At 34.7% G+C, this 13,445-nt stretch overlaps 1 protein-coding gene across 5 annotated transcripts in view; it reads right to left on the bottom strand.

Annotated features, from left to right (window-relative positions):
• The window catches only part of C1H18orf25 (chromosome 1 C18orf25 homolog), a 100,468-nt gene extending 87,272 nt beyond the window's left edge, over positions 1-13,196 (bottom strand). For all 5 annotated transcript variants that reach the window (XM_031945997.1, XM_031945993.1, XM_031945996.1 and 2 more), the window contains exon 1: positions 13,115-13,196. The gene's annotated coding sequence lies outside the window, so the exon portion shown is untranslated. The remainder of the gene's footprint in view (positions 1-13,114) is intronic.
• Between the last annotated feature and the right edge of the window lie 249 nt (positions 13,197-13,445).

Below are 13,445 nucleotides of genomic sequence, written 5' to 3' on the forward strand. Positions count from 1 at the left end.
GTTTGAACAAAGGGCTAAAAATTACCATTATATAGTTATATATCACTTTATATATGTATGTTTGCAGGATGTTTTAATGATTTTTATTAGTCATTTATAAGAACTATTTCTTACTTATAAAAAGCTAAGTAGTAGGTAAATGATCAAGGAATATTTAGAATTGAGTTGAATAAAGATTGCCATTTATATAGGCTTTAAGGGTTTGGGATTTTTGCTTTTATGTATTGTTCTGTTTTGAGGGGTTTTTTGGCTTTAATGTTTTTACACAGTGTTTTACATCCATTAAGTCGTTTAATTGTCACAGCATCACTGCAAGATAAAGTCATCCTCATTTTCTTTTTCTTTTTTTTTGGGGGGGGGGGGGGGGGGGGCTGAGGCAATTGGGGTTAAGTGACTTGCCCAGGGTCACTATTAAGTATCTGAAACCAGATTTGAATTCAGGTCCTCCTGACGTCAGTGCTGGTGCTCTATACAAGTCATCCTCATTTTACTAAAGAGGAAACTAACATTGAAGACTACTTGACCTGCATCAAATTACATACCTAAGTTAAGTGGCAGGGATGAATTCAAACCCATAAAATTATTTCCTGTCTCCAAATCCACTTTTCATTATATCGCAATGTCTCTCACATTCCTATATATATATCTGACATTCATGGTAGTATATATCCTTCCTCCATCTAACAGGAAATTCAATGCAATTAAGTATTTATTGAGTCTTGTCCCTCCATCTCAGTGGAGAGACAAGACACACAAATTCTCGCTATCTCATCCAGCCTTAGGTTATAACAGACCTCAAGTCTCTCCTGTTTCTACTTTTTAATCAGTTCAAACTGACAAAGTCAAAATAATGCCTTTTAGGCATTCTTTTAAACAAAATATGGATTGAATAACTATGTATTTAAAGCAATAATCAAAAAAAAGCAATGCTCATTGGCAAGGAAAAAAACTTCATTATCTACACTTATTGAATTTTTCCCAAAATAGCTAAGCATCCAAAAGCTCTTTTAGTGGTTGCCAAGAAGTGTTCAATATATGTGACAATCAAAAACCATCATCACATTTTCTAATAATGAAGAAGAAATAGATACTTGACAATTAGGCCCACATTGTTCCAAGTTCTATTCAGATCCTATTAGACCACCCTAGAAGGAAAAAAAAAAAAACTTTAAAAGGAAAAGAGAATACCAAATTAAACATGAGATTCCTAAATCTTTACTAATATTGGTTATGCCAATAATTTCTACAACTATTCTAATTAAGTCTACAGGAACAAAGAAACAAATTGCTACAGGTGGTCAGTTAACATTTCCCAAAACAATGCCATTTATGGGCTTTCCCATCATACAGTTTCTTTAAGATATCAAGTACCTTTAACATATAGCTAACAACTCTTTAAACTAGCTCCTTCTCCCCACTCAAAGAAATCAAACTATATACCATACTATATTCTTGATTATATTCATAACTCACCCAATAAAAGATGTTACATGTTGATATGATATAGATAGAAAGATATTCCATTAGTGTATCAAATAATCTTATTGATTTAGGTCAGTAAAACAAAATATTTTTCCCTGAAACTTTTTGATTCATTCTATTAAATCCACTTAGAACATCTCCTTAAAATCGAAAAAAAAACAAACAAAAACAAATACAGGTATCATTTCTTTGATACTATTAATTTTTCAATTCCAGCAAAGGTATGAAAATTTTTTATTTAAAAAAAGGAAAATTAAGGCTTAAGAGAATCAGAATTGACAAGATTTTTATCTGCTTGGCAACCAATCATGGTAAATAATGAACATTATAATTAGGAGAGCTTTATGAGTCAATTTCAGTCAATTTCTTCATTTTTCATCTGGAAATTAAGATCTAAAGATTTTATAGAACCTGCCCTGTCAGGTCAAATTGTGGCAAACCTAATATTAAAACTTGATTTCTAGGTTTATGATTGATCTACATCTTTATCATTCAAGTACTATATACATATAATATCACAGTAAGCATGCTTATGAACGCTCTTCCAGTTTTCATTTAATCTAGTTTTAAAAGGCCTAAATATCAAGATTTTTAGCATTTAAGTTGTACTTAATATAATTCAGCATTTACCATAGTCAAAGTATATTAAACTTTTTAATGTTATTTAATAAGATTCTTTATATAATTATTAGTGGGTCTGCATTTAAAATTTCATCATGTTTACTTTCCTGAATTCAATTGATTTGAAAATAATATTTTTAGCATCTTAGATAACAAAAATTACAGTTCCAACACAGCAAAAGTACTTTTGCTAAGTAAAAGGTATTAATGAAATAGAAACTATTTGTTGGGACCTTCAAAAAAAAAGGGGGGGGAGGGAGGGAGGCAGCACTGTAGTAAGTAGAAACATTTATTCAGATTCTGTAAGTTTTCTTAGAACATAAAAATTTGTTTTCTTCTGAAGAAACAATGATTCTAAAAACCAGAATGCTTTTATCTTTAACCTTTAATACCTGTCACTTTTCCTTTCTTTTTTTCAATGACCTCTGTGATACTTCAGAACATAAGCTAAAGTAAACACGCATCTGTGACAGTCAGTCTCCAATTCAACCTACCACCTACACTCTCTCTTCCCTGCCTCTATCTTCTGGCACCAGGCTCTGCCAATTCTACTCATAGCTGCTAAGAAATAGTACCCAAGAAAGCCTTTTCACAAGAGCAAGAACAGAGAGTGCAGAGACAGATTGGGGGCTAAGAGCCAATTGTAAACCCAAGAAGATAAAACTGAAATAAAACAAGGCTTTCAAAACAGCATTCTGTGCCTACTTCCTGTGGGTTTCAGCAATTGTCACAGTGAGATTTTTAAAGTTATTCCACAATATTAGCTGAATTGGCTATCAAAATGGTATACTGTGACAAACTAGGAAGATTTTATAACAGTAATCCTCCAAGAAAATTAGCATATAATAATTATGATCTGATTTTATATTATGGATACATACTCACACATGTGTATATATATGTATGTATGTATGTGTGTGTGTATATACATACATACGTATCTATATACTGTATATAAAAACAAGGTTAGGAAAGATAAGAAACTAGAAAAATATTAATTTCATTTAATGAAAGTTAAAAGCATATTTTGAGAAAGGCAAATGGGGAGTGTGATAGGATTTCTTTTTTAAAACCATCAACATCTTTAAATGTCAAATTTTTCCTCTTTCACTGGAATTGATCATTACTACTCAATTTAATGTGGAAAAACCATTACAGAATGTGAGAACTTTAAAGAAAATCTAAATTCATGTAAAAAAAAACCTTCATTTTACAAATGAGGAAGCTGAAATCCTATAGCATAGAATTAGAAGTAAAAACGATCTTAACAAATTATCTTCATTTTACAGAGGAAGAAAATAAGAAATCAAGATGTGAAGTGATTTACCCAGTGTCACATCCAATAAATAGTTGGACTAACCCCCAGATATGACTGACCCCAAGTCAAGAACTAGCTCCACTATACCACCTAACTTTCTTCAGGTCACACAGCTAACTTGCAGTTCCAGGATTATGATCCAAGTTTTCTATCTCCAGATCTAACGCTTTTTCTCCATCATCACTCACTTTCCTCTAGTGATCTTAAGTATTGGGCTCTTTATTAATGAAAAAGTACTTCAAATAGGATCTAGTCTTATTTTTCCATATGACATCAAAAATAAATCCTGTAAAATCTGTTAATTGGGTGTGGAACTGTTTCCTGACAACTTATACAAGACAGGTGAAGTGCTTTTATGATTCACCTGATAATACGCAAATAATCAAGTTCTTCCCACCTACATGTGCAAAAATGTTAGTAGCAGCCTATTTTATAGTGGCAAGGAACTAGAAATTGAGTAAGTTATGGCATATGAATGTAATGAATATTATTTATTCTATAAGAAATAATGACCAAGCTGATTTCAGAAAAATCTGAAAGATTTACATGAAGTGATGCTAAGTAAAATGACCAGAATCAAGAGAGCACTGTACATGATAACAAGATTATGAGATGATCAACTCTGATAGACCTGGCTCATTTCAACAATGAAGTTGACTCAAAACAATTTCAATAGACTTGTGATGGAAAGTGCCATCCATATCCAGAAAGAGAACTATAAAGACTAAATGAATCAGAGGATAGTATTTACACCTTTGTGGTTGTTTATTGGGGGTTTTTCCTTTCTCACATTTTTTCTCTTTTTGATCTGTTTTTTTGTTTGCTTTTTGCTTAGTATGTCAAATATAGAAATATCTTTAGAAAAACTGCACACATTTAACCTATATCAGATTGCTTGCTGTCTTGGGGAAGGGAGAAAGGGAAAGAGAAGAAAAGTTTAGAACACAAGATTTTGCAAAGATAAATGTTGAAAACTATCTATGCACAAACTTGGAAAAATAAAATACCATTAAAGATAAATAACAATAATAATAATAATAATAATAATAATAATAATAATAATAATCAGGTCCTTGACTGACTTGACTTGAGATTTAAAACATTTTAGTTTGGTGATTGGGGACAAATAATGACTTCCCTGTACCTTATGTTATTTTGAAATATGTAATTTTTCAAAATAATGCTTTATTGATAATCAAATGCTATTATCAATGAAATTTCAGAATAAATTTCTTATTTAATACAGGATGCCATTACTTATTACATGTGATACTTCAAGGAGAGAAAGAATATGTTTATATATGTTTATTACTATCAGTATAGAGGCCTTCTGGTGAGGGAACTTAATCTACCAGTGCAGATCAGTAAATTGCCCTCCAATTTGTTAAAAAAAAAAAAGTTTATTCCATAATAGCATGATATCACTATAGATGGTATCGTCCCAGAACTTAAAAAAAAAAAAGGTAATTAACTCCTTTTTATCTACAAAATACCAACTTAAAAGACAATGGTATTGCTAGCCTAATAAGAACATGAACTTCTGAAAGTAAATGAGTTTTCAGATAGCTTTTTTGACTGACCAGTCTTATTCAGAACTGAATTTTTAAAAGGGGCTGATACACTTACAAGATGTAGCAGAAAGAAATTATTAGCTAAATACCTGCAACTTTGGGGTATAAGTAAATGAAACTAGCAGAAAGATTCATCCTTTAAGTAGCACTCTTCCTCAAATACTTCTCCCACCCAATCCCCAGGAGGAGCAGATGGGGGGCGGGGGAAGGGGGGGGATAAGGGACGGGGGAAACAAGGGGAGAACAACTATAAATAAGATTTGGCATAAAGAAATATAAAAGAAAAAAAGAAATATAAAAGACTAGGGATTGGGGAAAGATAAGATAAGAAGATGCATTAAAAAGGTAGATTTAATATGAAGATTTAAGGAATACCAGGATATTGATGGTAAAAAAAAAAAAAAAACTAAACTAAAACCATCACTATAGTTGAATGGACTTATACCCCAACTTTGGAAAATCCCAAGCTTGAACATAAACTATTATTCTACATTCATAGGAACAGCAGGCTTGCCTGCCAACCATTCTTCCACTGATACAAGCTCTATAAATAGGCCAAGTGTGATGATGGTCACTAGCAAAAACTTATATTACAGGCACTACTGCTATGTGTCTGGCTCAATATCAGGCTTTGAATAAGTTATCAGCTACATCAAATGGGATACAGAGAGTGGCTCATTTTAAATAAATCTTTGACTTATAGACTATATATTCCAAAAACCTACAAAGATTTGAAATAAACTGAAGCTGGAAGAGGAGGAAAAGAAATACAGTGAAGCTAAAAAGAAGCTTTTGAGACCCCCCACTGACAAATAATCTCATGTGAAAAGGGGAAGGGGAGGGGAAATGAGGCTCCAAAAGGAGAACCTAAGTATTATAGATCATTAGAAACAAAAGAAACTTGAGACCAAAAAGAGAGAAAATTAGTTCTATTTTAAATTGCAGCACTGTTAATATAAATTATTATGATAATAAAAGAATAAAAGAACTTAACAATGAAACCATCATAGTACATCAGAAATATTTAGATCACAGGTCACAGATTTTTAACAAGGATCCTGCATTAACCATTTTATTTTTAATAATCAGACCAAAGGTTCAAGAAAGAACAATGCCATCTCCATTAGAAGAAGCTAAATTACTACATACTGAGACAGATCTACAGGCCCAGAGATAAATGTTGCTGAATCTATCCACTATATCTGAGACCCATCGAAAACAACTAGCTAGACAGCAATATTGGGAAATCCTTAATGATAAAAGTGTTGATCTAAGAGCAGACTATTCATTATAGCTTAAACTCAAATAAATGTAGATAGGAAATTTAAGACACTATCAACATTTAATATAAAAATAAAATATCCCTGTTTTATTATGATCTGCATTCATACTCCTACTTCCCAAGACCTTTCTATAACATTGTCTTAGAGAATGCTGAATTTTGTCTACCTATCTAGTGAAAAATTAAGTAGCACTATCAACCACTTCTAGTCATTTTCTTTATCAAAATCGTTCTATTCCTTTGATGGATCATTACTAATCAAGTTCACAAAAATCTTCATTAATATTTTGCATACACCAAACTATAAACTTTTAGCAGACAATTTAGTCATTCTATAAAACCAATACTAAATTAATGACACTAAGATTTTAATTTCATGCAGTGGAGAAAGTAATCTGAAAATAAATCAGTAGTGACTGAAAGTTTGTTAAAATTCTTAGCAATTTCCCCTACGATTTAAATAACTAAAAAAGGGGAAATGAAATAATTATTCTTCAGTTACTTCAGTAACACAATATCTAAAAATGTTAGGAAAACCACAAGTCTAGATTTTACCAAAATATGGTTAGTTTTTAATTATACATTCATGTCCTAAACTTTCTCTTTCTCCTTCATTTTCACAAAATTATACCATTTGGGAACTAGAAGGATCCTAGTTGAACTCTCCCCTTTATTTTATTGATGTGGGAATCAGGAAGCCTATTCTACCCCAATAGGCTTTCTTCTTCAATAGTATTTATATTATTACTATTTTTTAACTTTTTATTTTTTATTTCTTTAATAAATTTATTTAATTTTTTAATTCACTAGCATGGTTTGTAATGCTAATGAGGAAGGAAAGAAAGGTCTTTCTTAAGAAAGATAATTTGAAATCTATGTAACGTTTAGTTCTATAAAGCCAGCATGACTACTACTGATAAATGAAAATTAATGACAGCAGAAAGACCAATTTTGAGACAGAGTCATTTCTTCTGATCAAAGACAGAGAAGCAAGTCTGAAGCAATACTCCAGTCTAATAACCACATGTTAATTGCTGTGTTAGGCACTCTAAAAATCAACAAGCCCTCTAAACTGAAGCTGTAAATGCTAACCAAAAGAAAATAAAGGGATACTCAACTTGTCACAGCAGTCGTTCTAATTTGACTTTGACACTCAGCAAAATCAGCAGCATCTTTTAAACTACACACACATTCATATATAATATATACATATGAGAGACTGACTACTCCTGAGGTCATCTTGCTTCTGATACATAGAGGCTGTATGTATTCATTCTAGGACAGCTTCCATTATGCTGGGAAACTCTCTAGGACTTTTAACAAATTGTAGGGCATTTACTGATCTGCGCTGGTAGATTAAGTTCCCTCACCAGAAGGCCTCTATACTGATAGTAATAAACATATATAAATATATTCTTTCTCTCCTTGAATTTTTTAAAAGTCTCACCTCAAATTTCTCATAGCACTTTGCCTTCTCATGCTACACAGACCTCTCTTTCTCTTCTTCATATTTATTCCATTATAATGCACTGATTAGTTATGTGTCTGTCTCTTCAACCCCACTCTAACAGAAGGGTATTGAAAGAAAGGTCCAGAATGGCTAAGCAAGAAACTATGAAATATCATTTTAACAAGAAGCAACAAATATGATGAATACAAAGAAGCATGGAAAAATTTACTAAATTGATGCAAAGTAAGGTAAGCAGAGTCAAGAAAATATAACTACAACCATATAAATGGAAAAAGTAAAAATCCCCAAATAACCAAAAATTAATATTACAAATTTATAAAGAATTAATGTTGTCCCAAAGAAAAGATAAGAGAAGACACCTATCCCAATTCCTTTGCAGAACTAAAGAGTCCATAACTATGGAGCAGGGCATATATTGTCAGACAGATAACATAAATACAGATATATGTTACATATACATATCATATATAATTACATAAACATATAATTATACAATTATATGTATATTATAGGTAGGTGGATTTTGCTGATTTCTCTTCTTTTCTTTTCCTTTAAAATAAGTCCTTGTTCATGCAATGATTGCAAGGAGAAATAAAGGGATAATTTAAGTGATATAAAAACAAATAAACATTTATTGTAACAAATAAAAAAAAAAGATTTGGTATTAGTCTATTCCCAGAGCCAGGGCTTTACACAATAATGATTTAATAAATATCCTCTGAATTGCACTGCAAGAAAAGTTTACATAGCCAAGAGAAACTAATACTCAGTTTCACTCTCATTCCTTTCTATCATGGCCCTGTGGGTTGAGTGTGAAACTGAATTCTACTTTTGCTAAGAACAACTTCCCACACAGAAACTGAAAATGAAGACAACTTATTTCAATTTTGTTCCATCACAACAGTACTAAGGATGGAGAAAAGGAAGATAGAATAATAACAAGGCACAGAGAAACTGAAAAAAATCATGAACAGACTAGAGTATGGAGATAAATTCCTAAAGAAATAGGATCTACTGAATGGCTTTAGTTTGATGCTCAAAAAAACAAAGAGAACTTGTCTACCTACAACCAGTACAATCCCAATAACCACAAGGTCTTTTTTAAAAGTCCAATCCAGAAAAGAATAAAAACAAAAAGGATTATATATTGATTTACCTTCAATTATTCACATATCACAGACTATCAGGGAGAGCAGGAATCTTAAAAAAAAACATCAAGTCCAACTCCTTCATTTTGCAGTTGACAACTACGGTAAAAGAACCTGTCCTAAGCCACATAGCAAACCTGCTGTAGCCATGGATCTCTTGAATGTTTTCACTACATAGAATTCTTCTTATATTAAAAAACACAGGACTTAAATTTGTGTCTCCAGAAAAAAAAAGATAATATTCCATTATAAGCATTAATATTTTTTAAAAAGTGAGTATTATCACACCCTTACTTAAAAAGATAAGAAATTGAGAAACAGCTAAATGACTGGCTGCAAAAATTACCACAATAAATATTAGTAATCCAAAATTCCCAAATTTAAAAATGAACTTCAGCTGCTACCCCAAGTCTTCTAAATACTCTGAGCTTGCTCAAAATTATGAAAGGGTTAGGAGTGAGAAAGGGGGAAAGGCAATGCAGGAAATCACTTTAAACAGGACTGCAGAAAATGTATCACTCCTTGAATTAGCAACTGTAAACACACAAACAAGTTATCAATCATTAACAAGGGGTTTGTCATCAAAGAAACAATGACAGTATCATCAAGAATAGGAAGAAAAATTCTGTAAAGAGTTTTATAGAGAATTCTGCCCTGAGAGTACTACATTAAATTAGAATGCATTAATCTTTAACTTTGGAGGAATTTAAAAAATCAGTAGCAATTCTAGTGTAGAGTATAAATTAACCATTAAAAATCATAAGATACTACACTATGAATTTAAAGTGGAGTCTACTTTCACAAAAATCCCTATTATCAAGATTAAGCAAATCCCAATAAATATGAATTTGTAAGAAACAAGGCTATAATGACTCAGACCAGTTCCAATGATCTTGTGATGAAGAGAGCCATCTATACACAGAGAGAAGACTGTGGAAACTGAGTGTAGTTCACAACATAGCATTTTCACTCTTTTTGTTATTGTTTGCTTGCATTTTATTTTCTTTCTCATTTTCTTTCCGGTTTGATTTGATTTTTCTTGTACAGTAAGAAAACTGTGTAAATATGTGTTTATATATTGGATTTTAAAATATTACATATATTGGACTACTTGCCATCTAGGAAAGGGGTGAGGGAAGAGGGGGAAAATTGGAACACAAGGCTTTGCAAGGATTGATGTCAAAGAATTATTCATGTATGTTTTGAAAAATAAAAAGCTTTAATAAAAATTTTTAAAAAAGAAACAAGGTTCCACTTTTCCTCAATATCCCTTGTTCTATAATTATTTATATACATACAATATCTTCCCCAGTACAATATATGCTCCTCCCTGGTAAGACCCATTTTTATCCCTATCACCAGATCCTAATACAGTGCCTTGCTTATTCACAATGTTTGTTGAATTGAAGGCCTGGAAAATGGTATTCTCATTTAAGAATTTCATTGTACTTAATCCTTCCAACATAAATTCCTTGAAAAATGAAAAATTGGAACTTAGTGTTTACACTGTCAATTCCTTCAAAAACTTATTTCTTTCTTCTTGTTCCACATATGATTTTGTAAACCTGAACTGAAAATTTCCTTCTACAACACAGAAGTACCAAGGCTTAGTGAATACTATGATCTTACAAATGCATGATACTTTAAAGTTTTAAAACCAATTTCATATACTCTGCCTCTTCTGATCCTCATTATAACTGTGAGATTGACAAATTTACACCTATGGATACAGGTTCAGAAGTTCAAGGTGACTTGCCAATATCCCATACCAAAAGCAGCACCACACCTTAAACTGGGGTCTTCGGTTCTTTGCTTTATAACTGTACAGCCACCAAAAAGCTAATGTTATACTAAAGTTTTTAACATGTAGAGGTAATATAGTGTTTGTGAATAGAATTGGACTTTGGAATAAGAAAGACTTGTTATCAAGTCAAACATAAGATACTGGCTGAGTGGGCAAGTCATTAAATATCTAAGTGCTACAGAAAGTTCTCCAAAACAGTAAATTACAGTGCTCTAGTCCAATGACCCAACCCATTTGATTGATAACTCAGTAGGTAAAAACTACTAGCCCAATAATTCACTATATTTACATACTGGCCTTAAGCACCAAATAATGCTTTAGCTTCACATCCTATTCAGCCATCCACTCAAGCCATCTAACCACCTATCAGCCACTGTATCCATCTATCCACCTCCCCAGAACAAAACTTATTACTATTATCCCTTATTGGAAGAACTGTTAAAATGGAAGCTCTTTGAGGACAGATATTTAAAAAAAAAAAAAAAAAAAAATTGTATCCTCAGCATTTAGCATAATGCCCAGCACATAGTAAACACCTAAAAAAATTGCTTTTTCATTCATGTATGCATGCATTTATCTGAATTGAATTGAATCTTAATTGAAAACAACTCCTCGCTGATTAAATTACAAGTCCTAATATTAACTTGAGCACATATTTATTTCTCTAATAGGGATAATGTGTAAAATTGGCTAGTCTATTTTGAAACAAAGTAATGTAGAAAACTATAAAATCTAAATTATTTTTAATTTTATTCAAAGTTTTCCTGAACTATACATATTACCATTTTGACCATATATAATTCTGATTTAGTATCCAAGTAACACAATCAACTGTAGGTCTACTAAAAATACTTGTTAAAACCCTAATAGGTTTAACAAACCTGGATTGCTGGAGTAACTCAGATTGGTGGAATAAGCAAGGCAGCATCATATTAGAAGGTTAATAACTTTCATCTTTAAAATTATCCCTGGAGGAGGTTGATTTACATTGCTGTTTCAAATTATGACACTAGATCCATGACATTACAAAATAATACAACCTGAGCAAAACTGCTATATATAGTTGTAATTAAATGGCCAGAGCTTGATAAAAAAAAGTCACTGGCACGATTTTTTTTTTCCTATTAAAAGATAACCAGGATTCATGAAGTCATGGGAGAGAAAATACATGAATACATTATTCTCCCTCTCCAACCTTCCTTTCTCTACAACAAAAACCAAACTCCCTACCCCCTCCCAAAATAACCACTATGTATGTATATCCAGGATGAAACAAAAGCGTAATATCTCCCCAGAAATCTCAAGAGTCAGAGATAAAGTCCCAAAGACAATATTGAGAATGAGGATACCTCCAACTGAACTGAAGTAGATGTGAAGAAAAGATGAGGCTACTATTCAAATCATATGGAAAAGCTTCCATTCTAGATGTCTGCTTCCACTGCCTTTTGAAAACTGCTAGGCACCAAGTCACTGCAAAAACCTGGCTCTGGAGGAAGCTTGGAATGAGTTATTCCTCAGTCCATTCAGGTTTCTGTTTAAAGTCCCAACCTGAACCCCTCTCCCCACCTACCCCCGCCCCCAATCCCAAGAGAAAATAGGGTTGTGTAACTGAGCTCCTCCAGCTGACCCCAAGACAAGGGAGGAAAGAAATAACTCCTGGTACCCAAAATTTTCCTCAAGGAGAGATTGGAAGGAAACCTTCCCCCTTGATTAGGTCCACCCCCCCCCCCCCCCGGCCCTGGTGCAGACTTTACTTTCTCCCCCCTCCCCCCCCAAAAAAAAGCGAAGGAAAAAAACCGGGGAAGAGCACGTGCCTCTTAATTCACGAAAAGTGAGGGGCGGCAGGTCCAGCCCTCGAGCTCCAAGACCCAAAGGAGCGGCTTTCCGGGCTGAGGAACCGCAAGTCTCTCAGACCTCCGGACGAGGTGGGACAGACACGGGGAGAACGTCATACTACCTGGGTCTCTCCAGCCCCAGTTATGCAAAACATCAGTTATGGGAAACAAACACACACACACTACACCCAACACAACACATTTCCGTCCCTCCCCAGGTGCAACAAACCGCCTCCTTACCTACTCCATCCCCCCTCGGGCGCCACGACGGCCCCAGTTATCAGCACATACACACGAGCACCCGCACACAACACCCATCCCGCACACGAGCACGCACACACCACACACACGGATTAGAGGCAGAAAACGCACACACAAGGCACAACACCCCCGCGCTACACACAAACGACGCAGGACACGCACACCACACACACGAGCGCACACTCATACCCCGGTTCCCCCCTCTCCCGGACACAGTCCCCTTCACAGCGGAGCCGCTCGGCCTTATACCGGGGCCGCTCCCGCCGCCCTCTGTCCAGCCGCTAGCCCGCCAAGCCCCAGGTCCGAGGTCGCCCGGCTCACCTGCGCTCTGCCGCGGCTCCTCTCGCGGTCCCCGGCTACCTGGCTCTCCCGGCCCGGGGCCCGGACGGACTGAATGGCTAGCTGGTCTGAGACTCTCTCCCGCCGCTCTGACACTTCTCTCGGCCCCAGTGGCGGCAGCTCCCGCCACCAATTCCTCCTTCCAGACGCAGACTCCCGGCGCAGCTAGGAGGCAGGAGCCGAGGCTCGACAACACGGGCACCGCCGCCGGGTCCTTCTCTCCTCCGCGCCGCCCGGAGAAAATGTCACCAGAGGCCGTTCCGCTCCGCTCCGCGCCTCACTTCCGCCCGGAACCACCGAGATTCCTCCGGGC

The sequence above is a fragment of the Sarcophilus harrisii genome, chromosome 1 (genome assembly GCF_902635505.1).
Source record: "Sarcophilus harrisii chromosome 1, mSarHar1.11, whole genome shotgun sequence".
Lineage (NCBI taxonomy): Eukaryota > Metazoa > Chordata > Mammalia > Dasyuromorphia > Dasyuridae > Sarcophilus > Sarcophilus harrisii.